Raw genomic sequence first — 16,410 nt, 5'->3', positions numbered from 1 at the left:
GGTGACTTTACAGCAAGTGCATCCACATATTTGAGCAGTTGATTAAGATATTTTATTTAATAACGTCTGAAATGCATTATATACAGTCACTTTTCTTAGTTTCAACACAGATGTAATAAGATAAATGGTTAAGTAAAGTGTTTAGCCTACCTAAAGCCAGGATCAGCGAGTTCATATGACTGTGAGCTTTGCATCTTAAATTAACTGAAACAAAACATGAAGGGAATATAGAATATTTATGCTAAAATAATTACCATTAGTCATTCTCAGGAAATTACAAAACTGAGCCATGTGAATGAAGATCATATTTTACCAACTTTTAATTCTTAACCTAAAAGGCCAAATCCTAAATATGAGGATAAGGTTGTGGTGGTATCACACAGCTTCAATGAGCCTCAGTAAAACCACATAGTTATATTAATAATACTGGTGCTTTCAATACCTGCCAACTCTTTACATGGCAACATATGAGCATAAATGCCAAAAAATAAATGGCCTAAACTCGCGAATATCATCGCACTGCACCACATTACTTACTGTCAGTATTCCTGCGCTTTGTGAAGAAAAACTTGAGAGTTTTATATTGTGCTGATATCCCATTAAGCACAATTATGTCCAAAATCTTTTCAGCGGACGCTTTTGTGACAAAGACATTAAAAATACGTCTTTTGAACATAGTTTTGCTAGTGAAAACCAACTCTTTTAAACTGAATGATGTCAGGAGCTAAATATTCGAACACAAAAGTCTAATATTGTTTTTAAAAGGAAGAAAGTCTCAATATCGTTAAATCAGTCTTTTCTAGCACGACGTGTTGGCGTTCTGAATGCAAATTCATTAGTCTACTTTAAACCATAAAATGTCTTTAGATTTATATAAAATTAATGGAAAATCATGTAGGCTAATTAACGTTAGCTAAACAAAATGGCCCTGGAGTGTACAGCGCTAGGTAGAAAAACACTAACCCTAACCCTAACCCAAAAATAAAATGTATAAGCAATACTTAAACCGTATCTGTAAGACTCACATGTGTGAAAATCTATCTGTCACAGGTCATGCTGATCATACTGATGTTCCAATGATTGTTGATGTTTTCATTAAATGGCGGCGTAAGCCGATGGATTTTACTTTCACTTTGATGGACACCGCCTCTCAGATGAGCAGGAAAGAGGCGTAAAGTTCATTTTTCCGGTTTCTTACGGAGGAACAGTTTAAACAGCATGAATCTTTTCCTCTATATCAAATATAGCTGACGAAGAGATTCCCCTGAATGGTCCAATTTTTCTATTCTCGCACATTTGTGCGTCAAAGTAGGCTAGCCTACTCTTAAAGGAAGATTGAAATTGAAAACAAAAGACAAATAATTTTTTTTTTTAATTAAAAACAAAAGACGACGAATATGGAAACAACAAACTGCGTTTGTGCTGCTGGAGTTTGAAAGAGTTGCTGTCCTCTACAGGTCCGATCAAGAATCACAAGCAGGAACATTCGTTCATCAAACAACCATAGGCTAATACATGCGAATAATACATACAACAAATTTATCTCAATCAACAAAATAAAAGTTTGAACCTCAACACCAGTATGACAGGGATGCATATTTGAATAGATCTTCCACAAAAAAACACATACACACACACACACACACACACACACACACACACACACACACACACACACTCACACGGCTGGTTCGCTATCTTTGTGAACACTCTCCATAGGCGTAATGATTTTTATACTGTACAAACTGTATATTATATCCCCTTACACTAACCCTACCATTCAGTTTTGATGATAATGTCTCTTTGGCCCCAAATTCAACACAATTTAATATCTCAGTAAAATAAAACACACAAATGTGCATTATGGGACATTACTGCTGACACATTTAGTTCAAATGTCATTATTATATGATATGCATCCTTACTTACAGCAGTGTCTTGAGTTTATAATGTGAATGATCTTTTAAATCAGAGAGACTCTTCACACTGTACCAGATTATTCCCATTGAGATTGTCTCAGGAGTTTAATCTCAGAAATTAGGAAAAGAGAAGCAATATATCAGATGACACAATGATAGTAAGTAAAAAGAGTTTTGTGTTGTTCATGGCAGAGGTCATAAATTGTTCAGCACAGACTGAAAGAAGAACAGAAAAGATACAGATAATAGTGAGAGTCGCAGAGAGGTTCCTGAATCCTGGATATCAGAGGGCTAACATACGAGATGGTTAGAGATGGTCTAACTTCAAAAATACAGCCTAGTCAAGAATCATGGGATGGACAGTAATTTTGATGTTATATTACAATGCAATGCTAGAAGTTTGGTGGAATTTAAGGGTTATCTAAATCAGATGGAGGAAAAACCAGATGTGATGTGTACAAGCGTCTTGGCTGAAACCTAAATTTGATTTTGTAATAAAAGGATATTGATAAGAATATAAATGTGAAATGCAACGTAGGTCGCTTTGGATAAAAGCGTCTGCCAAATGCATAAATGTATCTTTGAAAAGAGATCGGGAAGAGGGAAATGGATGGTGGGCGTGTTAATTTCATTAAGTCTGGAATACAGAACGGTGGGGAAAGGAAGTGAAATGGAGTATGTGGTGGGTGAGGTATGGAAGGATGACAAAAGTGTAGTAATACATTTTTACAATCCATGCAAGCAAATGACATTGGAAGAGATGAAGATGATAGAAGGGCAAAGTATAGATAGAGGGTGATCTGGTGTGGATTTCAATGCCCATAGTAATATGTGGGGAGGAAGTGTGATTGATAGAAACGAGCAGGTGATTGAAGAATTAATGGATGAGATGAATTTGATCTGTCTGAATGATAGGAGAGGTACACGAATAGATGAGAACAGGTCAAGAAGCGGTGTTAGATCGAACTCTAACAAATGGTAGGTTAGGGGGAATAATTAACTGGAGGGTATTACAGAAATGTACTAGCAGTGATCACTTTCCTATTTTGATAGAAATGTGTATAAATAAGAGTGTAGAGAGAAATGAAAGAAGAGAAGGGAAATGGAAATATGAGAAAGCTAACTGGACTAAGTATGTGAAAATGGTGGAGGATAGTTTAGACATGATGTAAGAAATGGTGAAGCTACAGTATAAGTGAGAAAATTATAGGGGTCTTGAAAAATACAGCAGTTAGTAATATTCCTAAAAGCAAAGGAAGAATAAAATGGTACCATGGTAGAATAAGGAGTGTGATGAAGCTATTAGAAGGAAAAGGAGAGCGAAGGTAAGAAGGCATAACTATGAAGATCTAATGGAATATAAGAGAGAACAGGCACAAGTAAAAGTTGTGGTAAGAAGGGCAAAAAGGCAACATTTCTGTGACAGAATAGGGAAAGGTACATCAATAGAAGAGGTATGGAATATGATCAGAAGGATGAATGGAATAAGGAAGGAGATAGAATATCCCATGTTAAATGAAGAGGAAACAGTAAAAAAGCAAAAATGTTTTGTAATACATTTATAAAAGTAAACAGTATGGAAAATCTGAATGAAGAATTTAAGAGAAAAAGGGAGGAAATATTCAAAGAAATCCTCATCTATTGGAAAAAAGAGAAGAAAGAGAGATGATATAATGGATGTCCCATTTGGAATGACGGAGCTAAAACGAGCACTGAGGAGAATGAGAGAAACTGCTCGTCAAGATGAAATCAGCTATTATATGATTAAGCAGTTAAGCGAGGAATCGTTGAAAGTAATGTTAGAGTTCTATGATAAAGTTTGGGAAATGTGGGTAATTTAAAGAACAAAACAGAAGGCAGGGAAAAATCTCAAACCCAAAAATTCTTAGGAATGACAACGCTTTGGCTAACATGAGGACTGAACAAGAACAAAAGGCAGTGAGGCCTTAAATAGGGTTTATCATTAGGTATGATTCAACACAGGTGAGAGCATTACAACCATTTAACCAAGGATAAACAATCTGGGTAGAAATAACGCCATCTAGTGGAAAATCAAGGAACTTTACAGTGGGAAATGCTGCTTGATAATAGAAGGCAACAGTTAATGGCAGTATATTGGACAAATATTAAGAGTCAGGATGAGGTACATCCAACAAAGAATATACAAGGAATATGTTGGGAACAAGGAAAGAATAATATAGATGTGTATAAAGTAAATATAGATGTGTATAAGAGTGGTGTACCCACATTACCCTTTATGGATTCTTCCTCAGCCAATAGTAGATTTAACTTTACTGAAGATAATACAAAAAGAAGGAAGTAATGAGATGGAAAAAATTAGAACAAAGGAATATTTAGGGATTAAGTACGGAAATAATATACAGATATACACAGATGCTTCCAAAAAAGGATGGAGAGTAGGAGTGGCAGTCAATGGTCCAAAGTTACAGATAAAGAGAAAAGCTTGAATACGTGATCAACTGTCAGTAAATACAGGTGAACTATTGATTCTGCAATAGAAATACAAAATGCAGTCATATGTTCAGATTCATATTCAGCAATGGTCAGTATTGATAACCAAAAGTTAGAATCAAGACAATACATAGTAATGGGAATCCTTCAAAATCTCTTTGAGTTAAAACAAGGTAGGATAGAAGTACAGTTTATGAGGGATCCAGCCCATGTGGGGATTAAAGGGAATGAAGAAGCAGATAAATTAGTCAAGCAAGCAGTAGATGACAAAGTGGTAGAAATTGAGCTACCACATAGTATAAGAGAAATAAAATCAGAAATAAAAGAAAAAATGATTAAAAAGTGGCAACAGTATTGGGATAGTGAGACTAAAGGGAGACATTTATATACAATTTAAAAGAAAGTGGCAAAAGGTAGAATGGGGGAAACAGGAGGAAGGAAAATATAATTACAAGATTAAGGATGAGACATACAGGTTTGAATTACATCTAATATCTAAACATCCAATGGGATTGTGTGAGAAATGTGGACAGAGTAAAACAGTGTCTGAAAATGAGAACGTGATTATAAATTGTAAGGATTACGATGAAGAAAGAGAAGATGTTTCGGAAGTGTTAAGAGGAATAGGAAAATGTTTCTGAGCCAAGCTACCTGATGATGGCAGTAATGCACTATTTCATGTGGTTGCCAATAAAAGACAGAAGAAGAAGAAGAAGAATAAAAATGTCTTATATCAGAAGAAATCCTTTGGATTACATAGAAAATGTTAAAAATATTATCCTGTACAAATACAGTGCTGCTATAATCAATAAAGTAAACCTAACTCAGAGATCAGGCTCTAAATGAGTTCAGTGATTCAGGTCATTATAAACAACACCATTAGATCACTTTTTCTCTTTGTTCAAGTGACTGTTATAACTGAATTACAGCAGCCGAACTAAATATAAAGTTAAAAAATGTATGATCAAATGATACAATAACATTTGTGATTTTCTTCTTCAATGATTCTGCTTGTTAAAGGAGAACTTGGTAACTTTTTTAACTTAATAAAACTGTCTAGAAATCATTTGGATGGTTAAACAACCTGTTCTGGTGATATTGGTGACTTTCCCCGCTCCCCCCAGCGTTCCCAGGCGGAAAACCAACCTTGCAACTTGCAACACTACCGTCCAAATATAAGTATTACATTAAACTACTGAGAGATCTTTAATATGGAATTCTTTCATAAACCAAATTTCCTGTTCTTATGTTATAAGATACAGATCTTGTATATAATAGCCTGTGAGTGTGTATTATATTTTATAATATTCTCTCCTACCTGCATGCAATGTTTCTCTAAATGTAAACCATAAAAGCTAAAAGTATTAAACATTACTTTATTACTCAACTATTTATAATTACATTAGTTTTATTTTCGTTTTGTGTGTGTGTGAACAACACAACATAAATCAAGTTGTAACGGTGATTAACAAGGAAAATTAATAGCAATTTCCAATAAAGTTACCAAATCCTACTGTAAAGCAATGGTGAAAATTATTGTATTGGTCTTTCTCACCTGTATTTTTCAAAATATAATATTTATATGTAATGACTGATATTTAAGTGATATTTATAGCTTACATTAAATGATAAAGTAAAACGTATTGACCTTTAAATTAAGGTAAAATGTGTTAACTTAGAATAATGACTCTGAAAACTTTAAACATTAGCATCACTTTATTGACCGTATAGATACTGTAACCAATATGATGAAAAACTATATTGATAAATGCACCATTCTCTACTTAATGTAATAGTAAAAAAGAGAGAATCCAATAAAATAAAATAAGCAATAAATGTGGCAAGTTCAAACATGAGGAACACATTGCATGAAACATTAGATGCTTCCTCCAGCCTCATAGAAACAGTCGTCTCCGCAGTATCCTTGAAAGTCATCAGAGCCAAAGAACCCCTGCATCACACCTCTTTGCCCTCTTCCTCTGTAGCCTTCACCACAGTCTTTGTATGTAGTCTCACAATGGAGACATCTGGATAGACTGTATGGAACCCTGTACAGGTTTCTGAAATTTTCACTGAATGCCTTCCAGTTCAAGACACCTGAAAAAAAAAACAGTTGTCAGCTGACCTCATTATTGTCTTAATATTCAACAGTGGTGGACGAAGTACACATACCATGTACTTGAGTTAAAGTAAAGATACTCAAGGTAAAATATTACTCAAGTAAAAGTAGAAGTGCTGCCTTTAAACATTCACTTGAGTAAAAGTACAAAAGTATTTGCCTTCAAATGTACTTAAGTATCAAAGTACTATGATTTTTTTATGGCTATAATGTCCTATTATAATTTTTGTCACAAGACTCTTGCTTAACTCAGTCTACGTGAAGACGATGAGAATGAACATAGAATGAACAAGACATACATCAATCCAAGAGGAAGAAAGATTAGTACAACGCTGAATAATAAAGGAATCGACATGACACAACATTACACACAATTTTTTAAAATCATGCCACGTGGGGCTCGAACCCATTATCTCTGGGTCAGATACCTGTCACTCATATCATTGCGCCACTGGGAAGTTGTGTTTTTGGCAAGATGAAGAAGGTCCAATAGTTCAAGTGAGAAGCAATTCAAAATGAATAATTTTTGTATAAATTTGCTGCATGTTGTATTTATCGAGTTCGTTCACATATAGGCACCATGTCTGGAACAGAAGCAACTTTTCCACCACTTAAGGCCACAATACCTCTTGCGATCTGGGAATGTGCCACACAGCATTCAAACCCACAACCGGAATGGTTCATGGTTCATGCTAACCAATTAGCATGCTAAGCTAACTACCATAAGGCAACAAATACAGGTCAAATTTGGAGAAAAATATATCGGGAACGGTTGCAAAAAAAATGTGTTCAGTCACTTCTGTGTGGCTCGGTCCAAAGATCATCTGAGCCAATTTTCTGAAAAATTTAACAAAATTTGAATGAGGAGTAGCACAAAAAATTGAACACTGTACTTTTCAAACAACCACGTCTAGAAAACAAATAGAACTTTTTAAACGGTCCCTATCTTCTTTACCACACACATTGAATGTTCACTGAATTTGTATGCCATTAAAACAATATTTGCCCATTTTGATCGATTGTGGAGTGTTGTAGTTCACCATCTTTGTCCTAAAGATCATGTAGCTGCTTTTATTTAGCAAAAATGTGCTTTATTGCGCTTGTTATTGAGACAGTTTTTAAGCAAAAAAGTGCGAATGTGCGAATATAAAACCAACTTTACCTAAGTTCTTAAGCAAGCCAAGGACTTGAATGTTTCAATGGTCCGAGCTTTTCTTACATGAATAGGTTGTTATTTGGAGCAGCCACTGCAAATCGGTCACCTTTGTTTTTTAACCTGGATCTGGGCTCATCGAGGAGCCATCTAATCGATTATTATCTTGTAATAATAATAATCACCTTTTATTACTCATACCTAAAAAGTTAATGTGTTATTGTTTTAAGCATGGTCGTCAGGTGTGTTAAAATCAGTTTAACATCAGTTATAATGACTCTTCTGTTCATGTGTTTTAAAGCATCAGTGTTTTTTTTTTTCTGGTTATGATACGTAAGCACATGTATGTGTACAAAGAGCATCGCAATGCTGAGACGTTAAGACCGGCGTAAATCAAGGGAAAATACAATTTACTTCAACAAGTCAACATAATGAACACACTCGTCTCATTCGTGGAGGTGGAAAAACAAGTTCTTTGTGACATGCAAGATTTATTGTATAAAGATTTAAATTATGCAAAAGAAAGGGTAAGTCTGCTGTTTTTTTGTCAATTTTAAGTTTTAATTTAAAATGTAGGCTATGCGATTTTAATATAAGTACATGGTAAAATATTTTACCACTTGCTTGAGCAACTTAATATATAATTATATAGAAGTAATGCATTTAATAATATGTTGTTTAAATTGTGTTTAAACGTGAATACGTCTATTAAAGAGTGTATGTGTACAAAGAGAATCGCAATGCTGACAAAAAACTATTTTTAAATAAAAGTTGCTGATAACTTCTGGATTTGAAATACAAATAGTGAGTATGTATTTGTGGTATAGCCTACAGCAGCGGATCAGTTACGCACTGCAAACGCAGCATATGTGAAAGCACTATTGCATGTGCTGCTCCTGCACTGTATACGCACTGCAACACGCACCGCATACGCACTGCACACGGAGTATGTGTGAAACGGGCGTTAGGCTTGCTCCGATCAAAACAAACGCACATGAGCAGCGGTAGAGAGGGGGAGGAGGAGGCCGCCACAAGTGAGTTTTTTACGACTTTTTTTCCGAAATATACACACCCCCCCCCCACAGCTGTAGGGGGAGCTCGAATAGTCAATCATCACTCAGTTAATCACTTAATTATCTCATTAACTTCAACACTGCTTCAGTGTTACTTATAACACTCTGAGTGTGGACTCTTATAAACACTGAGCAGAGTTCATTTAACTCTGGGGATTTTGCTGTGAAGAGGACTCAGTAAGTATAGATGAGGACAGTGAAAGGGAGTTAATAAGTGGAAGGCCAGAGGAAATAAAAATGATTGTGAGATTCAAAGGGATATGGAGTAAAAGAGGTAAACCCAATCTAATTAACAAATGAGTTGAGAAAACAAACAGGAGTGTGCAAGAGTACTTCAAGATTGAGCATTTATGGTAATATGTGAAAATGAGGAACAGAAGGATAAAGTGATGAACATGAAGGTTGTGTGTAAACAAGTGATTTCAAGTTGTAAGCAAACAAGTGAAAAATCATGGCTATGTGGAGTAATTACAGGGGTCCCATTGGCTGTAACGAGGACAGAGCTGAAGAGGAATATAAAAGGAGGAAATGTAATTGAAGCAAAGGAATAGGGAAGGTAAGAAGTAAGAAAGTCTTTCTGTAATGTTGCGCTTTGAAAGAGGAATACCAAGTAGAGTATTGGTTGGATATGTTAGCTTTCAGGTGAGAGCATCTGTGCGTGCTCCAGTGAGATGTTATAACTGCCAGAGATATGGTCATATTGCAAGTACTGTATATGCAGAGCCAAAAAGAGATGTGCACATAGTGGGAAAGAACATGAGAATGCAAAATGTTGTAATTGTGGCGGGGTGCATAATGTGGCATATCAGCCTGGTCTCATTGTTAATACGTAATTTTCAAAGATAGAAAACGTACGTTTTTTACGTTTGGATAGATGCTGAAACGTATGATATGGACGTATCTGCAACAATTAAACGTAACATTATTACGTTTTTACAGCTACAAAACGTTAAATATTTACGAATCTTTCATAACATTAAGATATCTGTATAATTTACCTTAACCCTACTCCGAAACCTAAACATAACGTTACCCATTTTATACAGAATATAAAAAGGATAAAACGTACAGATATGTGTAGGGAAATGGCAATTTTATTAATAATATAGCATTAAAAGATTTTTTAGCAGCTAATCCTACTCCTAAACCTACCCATAACAATTTCTTAAAACTACATATAGGCTACAATTATGAAGAAAAACAACATACGTGTAACTTAATCACAATAATTTATTTATTGCGAAAATGTCAAAACCGGTACCAAAAGTCGTTCACATGACGATGTGTTGCAGTCACAGTCCTCTCTTTCAGTAATAGTTTTGAATGAGGTATAGAGCAGAATTTAAGTTATTAATCCATGAAAATGTTAATCCGGCTTCGCTCTGTGTGAAGGCGCGCGCGCTTCTCCATTTCAAATGTAGTTTACCGACTGAAATACGGCATGTCGCAATCTGTGGCGAGAGCCAATGAGCGTTTGATATCACTGCCGTAAAACATGCCGTAACTCTTCTTGAGGGCGCAATTTTTGAATTTGAATTCATCACGAGCGCGGGATTTGACAGTTACGGACTGCGCTGCTGTGATAGCCTGTGGAATGGAGATGAAGATCACTCACTGGATAAAGGGCTGAATTTGGATCTCTTTCTTGCAAACGTATGGATTCTAAAGATTTGGATTATATCAAGCTAATAAAATTGATGTCTTTTGTGAATTTATGTTGGGTTTTGGTGTATTATTGTTCTATTGGAGAAAACGCATTTTGTGTCTCACTGTAAATAAACTAAATATTACAAAATGGTTAAACGATTAAATAAGGTATTTTTAAGGTTTTAAAGTGTATTCTTGTTTAATTGCATGTAGGCTAATCCTCTGAAACGAGTTTGCCGCAGAAAGCACGAACAGAGCGAAATGTTATTAGTCTATTTCTTGAGTAGACTGCATTTAATAAATGCGACTGAAAACGTAGGCTAATTGATAAGACATTTGAATGCAGTAGAGTCAAAACATTAATGCCACGATTTTAATATGCATAAATAAGAATACGTACAAATATGTACGTCGGTAGTTGTTCATACGTAAATAATTTACGTTTTTGTGCTTTTAATACGTAAATATTTTACGTTTTAGTGCTGTAAATACGTCAGTATTGTACGTTTCTGTGTTTATAAAACGTAAGTAAATGTACGTATGGTAGAATTACACTTTACGTAAAAATACACACGTATTCATGAGATCACGTTGCAGCATATGGAGGATGTGAAGTTAGAAAGAGGGCATTAGAAATTCAAAAGGAAAGAGATGGAAATAAGTTGTCATATTTGGAAGCAGTTAAAAAAGTGGACTCAAGGAAAAAGAAAGAGAATGAGGAGGAGGAGGAATGGAGAGATCAGGGTTTTGGGACAGAGTTTAAGTCAAGGCACTGGATCGCAGTGTTAGGAAAGATACTTTTCACAAAAAGGTGCTGATGACCATGGCTGTTATTGCCATATAGTATATTTATGTCTATTACTGCAACCTTCTTTAAGTTCAGGACGAGCTGTGAAATGAAATATTTTACTCATGTTTTCTGTCTATATTTTTTTTTAATAAAAATGTTAATGGCCTTTAGGAAAAATAAGGTATATTGATGTAATCAGTTTTACCTGAGAAGTGGAGGATCCATAAATCTATGAAAACCACCTCATTGCTCCCACGATGACTTCTCTGATGAAAGCAGTAGTCCGGCGGCGTAGTGAAAATACCGTTACGGTGATAAAACCACCAAATTTTATGCATGGTGTTTCCTCAGGATCTATAGTGTAATTTTGGCCAGGAGCCCTCGGAAAAAAAAACTTTGTAACGTCATATTAGAAGTATATCATTATCAATGAAATATGCTTAAAATTTTCACAGCAACTTTCAAGTTCCTGCACAAGATAAAGTGTTCAAATGAATCCCAAAGTTAACATTTTATGTTTATTTATGTTTATGAACTTTTACATAACTAACGTTTCAATACATGTCAAAGTATTAGCAATATGATCTTTATTGGCCCTGTAATTAATAATTATGGGTGGTTACAGTTGCATTTGCAAAGAGGTGAGCAGTATAGACTTGCTTTGGCACATTTGCAGGAGGAACAATCCCCCTTACAGCAACATTTGATAAGTTCTCTGGAGGCTGTGGGGACTTCTGGAAGAGTCATCCAAATTGGTCCCAATCAGGGATGGAAATTAACTTTTTTGTCCACAGGCCACTGTGGCTGGTGGATTTAAAAATCTACCAGCCACTCAATGTTTTTACCAGCCACTTTCTTGTTTTTAACCTACAATGTGTAACTGCATGTGAAAATTAATACTACAAGATCTACAATACTTAAGCAGTTTATTTAATCTCAAGTCTCAATTAAATACTGACATTTTCTCTTTCGTTCTTATACACACACCAGGCAAGGCATTATAGGTGCGTTAGTAGGCCCACCCACTTCACTTTTCAACAGGCCCACACTGTTAGACTTTTCTGTAATTTCTACAGTTATTTACTTTAAATCCCCCAGTATTATACTGCTATTTCTCTTTACAGTAAATAACTGTGATTCCCATTGCATCATGGGAATTTTCTGTGACGTCTAACACCACATACAGAGACTTACTGTATTTTTTTTAATTTGCTGTATACTACTGTATTTGACGTAACGGCCTCTCTGGCTGGCACCATTCCATCGCGCTTTTTATTTCCTAATTTTTGCCTTACACCGCGTGTCTACAACGCTATAACAGTCAGAGGCTGTCTAGTGTCTATATTGGACACATTGAAGCGACCGGGCCGGACCATTAATGCAAAATGTAAACCTGTTTGTCCCTTGCCAGAAATAGCGCGAGCGCTTGGACTCGTAACGTTACCGTCCGTACGTCCGAAATATAACGGCGCATCACTATGTATAGTGATATGACAGTACACTGTCTGGGATTTGTCGTGTCTCGCCGGATATAATATCACTGGGACTGTCTTTTGCTGGACCGCGCCGTTCGTGTCTGGCCCGGGGAAGAGACGAATTCACTTCACCGAGAGAGAGACCAGCAAGCAAGGTAAAAAAAAACATTCTGTGTGTGTTGACAGGAATGTGCCCAGTTTAACCTGTTATACTCGTCAACATGGCGGTAACGAACTTTACCACAGTAAACCGCGCTAACGTTTCATTTTACACACTTTGTTGTCGAGTTAAAATACGCCAACAAGCAAAGCTTAGTTTACATTAACAATAAATTAACTATGTTAAATTCTGTTTTGGTTGTATAATGTTGGCCTACTGATGAGAAAATAACATTGTATGTTAGCTAATGTTAAGTTTTATTTGTCTAGCTGCCACCTTTCTAGTTTTAGCATTAGTTTGCAAACTATAACATATTATATATATATATATTTTTTTTATGGAATTTAATATTTACTTCCATTTTTGTTTGTGTTTAAAGGCAACTGCAACAAAGCGCCAATTCGCGCCAGTGACATCTAGCAAGATTCCGGCCATTTGTGATATATTTTGACATAAGTTTGCTGAAATGATTAGCAATATGTGATAAGTGCTTTGGAGCCACTGGTGCAGACTAGGTAGCATACAATATCTTATAAAATCTCTATAAAATTGGCTAACTTTATATCAAATAAGTGACCTTTGCATCATGTCTAACTTTATATTTATTACACAGCAAATAAACCAATCAGAAGATGGACCATTTTCTATGTTCAGTCTCACCAGATTAAATGTATCCAGGTAAGCACTGCACTAAAACTCTCACTAATTCATTCATACAAAATCTAGCATTCTAAACAACTTAAGTTTATATTTTTGCATTATTTTGATATTTTATTAGGCAGAAGACTCTCTACCATTGCAGTCCCACCTGACCAGGAAGGTCCTAACATCAGCGCACAGGTGGGTTAACTATTGAAGGAAGGAGAACGATCATCACTCAGTGATTTCTTGCATGTGTCTTAATGTATATTTGTCTCAGACAGGAACCCCTTCACTGCAGATGAGCTGAAATGGGCTAAATCATCGATGTCAGTCTTTCTCTCTATGGATCTCAGCATTTTTGGACAGAATTTAGGATTTGTAAGTATTAAAATTTAATCTGGAATAATTTAATTTAGTTCAGTTGAAATGTTTGAATATGCTATTGCCAAAGCTGTTTACAAATATATATTCTTAAGTTATTGTAAACATAATAATAAAAATGTAAAAAAAGGAGGTTAAAAATATTTTGACACTAATATTTATTTCTCTCTCTCTCTCTCTCTCTCTCTCTCTCTCTCTCTCTCTCTCTCACAGTATATAGTGTTGGAACCAGGCTCTCCTCTTAAGGACTGAGTACATTTGTGTTTGTGGACACGCACACAGATCAGGGAACATTCTGATGTTGTCAGTCAAGTTCTGAACAGGAACCAATCTTTGGAGGAGTTAATTTATTCGCAAAGGTGGACAAAAACATTGTGTTGACTTTTTAAAGATTATTTTGATGATGATTTTTACTCGTAGAAGTAGAAGTAGACTGAGGGGTAGACAGTCAGACATTGATAATAATAAGAAATGTTTCTTGAGAATCAAATAGACTTCTTTTGGCCACCAGTGTACATGAATCCAACACATTTTTGTAAATAAGTGAAATTATTTTGAAGGTGGGGTTATGTGTCATGTATTGTGAAAAGAACTGTTTTTTTGTCCTGTGTTGGACATTTCCTTTTTGACTGCTTAAAAATGTATTTATATTCTGCAGTTTTATGAATGTAATGGTTGATATTTCATTATAATACTTGTAAAAGCTAAACAACCAATGACTCTACATTCATTTTGTTAAATGCTAACGTTTTGTTTATGATTTTATGTATGTTTTTAACAATGTGTGCAGTGAAGGACAGCACATAATGTGTTAATTTAACACATTTACACATATTTGTGCTAACCTTTCTGACATATTTACTTTGTTAAAATCATTAACACAATGAATGAGTTAAAATTAACACAAAAAACGTTGTCCCTAAACTCACCCATTAATGTGTAAAAATTCCACACATTATTTCCAGCATTGGCAGACTGTATATTTCGTGATATATATGAAATGTTTTAAATAAAAATATGGTATTTTGTAATAACTTTGTCTAATTCGTTTGTATGTTAGTAGTATTTATGTAGGATAAAAATAATTATGAAATCTAATTTAGTACAAATAAAAAATAATTACAGTAGTGTACTGATTAGCTTGGTTTTTACAGTAATGCACTATTACACAATTACAGTACCATACTGTAAAACTGAAAACGGTAATGTACTGTAAATCTTAATTACAGTAACTTACTGGCAACAGTGTTGCCAGTAAGTTACTGTAAAAAAACCTTGAAAAGTCTAACAGTGCACCCAAAACTTGTCTTCAAAAAAAAAAAAAAAAGTTTATATATTCTAATTTTGTCAAGAACTATAAAAAATCGTCAATAAGATCATAATTTGTGCTAAAATAGTCTAAATGTTTAGTTTTAAAAATTTTAAAAAGCTGGTTATGTCTATCTTGATGTTTCTGCGCAAATTCAGCAGACGGGTTTGTTCCGATCAGAGCTCGTGAGTGGAGAGCGCATTTCTGAATAGCTCGCTCATTCCGCAAGGTCGCTCGCTCAACCCAGAATGGCCTGATCCTGGTTCGAAAATATGTGGAATAGGGATGCCTCCGACTTAAAAAAAAATTCTAGTCGACTAGTTGTTGTTCATTTAAGCCATTCGTGGACAAATCGTCCCTGTATATTATTTTAATTATGCTTAAATAGGCTATAGCCTACAGGATAATGCGCGTTTACGTAATAGCCGCACTTTAAGCGCACGACCGCACGCATAAAGCTTGCCACAAAGAACCGGTAAAAGTAATGAAAATTAATGTGTCTAAAATAGCAAGGAGACATTTAATTATTTATTAATAAACTGGTGTTTTGCGGATTCGCCATGAACGCCAGAGAGAAATGCACATTTCATATGGATTTCACAATCAGAGAGCCTATTTCTTTTGGTTTTGAATATTTTCGTTTAAAAGTAGACATTTCAAGCTTTCTGTAATATATAGCCTATATTTCTCAAATCTGTGAGGCACAAGCTGAGTTTCGGCGCTCTCCAGTTCACATGCAATGCAAGTGATCATGCCGGCGCCTTAATACATTGTCTGCTATATATTTTCTTCTTATTTATTATAAATACAGGCAATTCGTTGATAAAACATTGATCAAAATTAAGATACAATTTATACAAAACGAAAATCTTTTAAAAAGAGCCTTTCTACAAAACAAAACTCAATGAAGTGGTCAAAATCATGTCTTACGTGTCTCCAGACATATTTGCGCATCTCATGATGTATCATATCTTTCTCGGCGAACAGCGCCGTTGCTGGGAGGGCGCCAGCGCCTCTGCCTCGCGAGTGGATGATAGCCCTGAAGACGCCAATGGTAGGCTATACCTTTAGTGGTAGTATAGGTACCTTTAGTTAAGTTATACCTCAAGAGTCTTCGTAGCGCACTAAGAGACAACGGTATGATGCGTAATGGAGATTCCAAAGCGCTCTTCTTTGGTCAGAACCATGGAGAGCGATCGCGGATAGGTCCGTCCTATGCACCGACACTTTTTACAATGCAACAAAATATTTAAAGAGCATCAAGCTATTA

At 35.3% G+C, this 16,410-nt stretch overlaps 1 protein-coding gene and 1 long non-coding RNA gene across 2 annotated transcripts in view; one reads left to right on the top strand and one right to left on the bottom strand.

Annotated features, from left to right (window-relative positions):
* LOC309494997 (uncharacterized protein) overlaps positions 1-16,410 on the bottom strand; it is a 730,899-nt gene that overhangs the window by 587,754 nt on the left and 126,735 nt on the right. The gene's annotated exons all lie outside the window — the stretch shown is intronic.
* On the top strand, positions 12,099-15,787 carry LOC309495032. Its single transcript, XR_014204520.1, has 2 exons — positions 12,099-12,223; positions 15,261-15,787. It is a non-coding gene; the product is annotated as an uncharacterized lncRNA (long non-coding RNA).

This window comes from Leuciscus leuciscus (assembly GCF_965113295.1).
Source record: "Leuciscus leuciscus genome assembly, chromosome: 3".
Lineage (NCBI taxonomy): Eukaryota > Metazoa > Chordata > Actinopteri > Cypriniformes > Leuciscidae > Leuciscus > Leuciscus leuciscus.
Note: the sequence above shows the minus strand (reverse complement) of the source record. Positions and strands in the feature narration are given on the sequence as shown.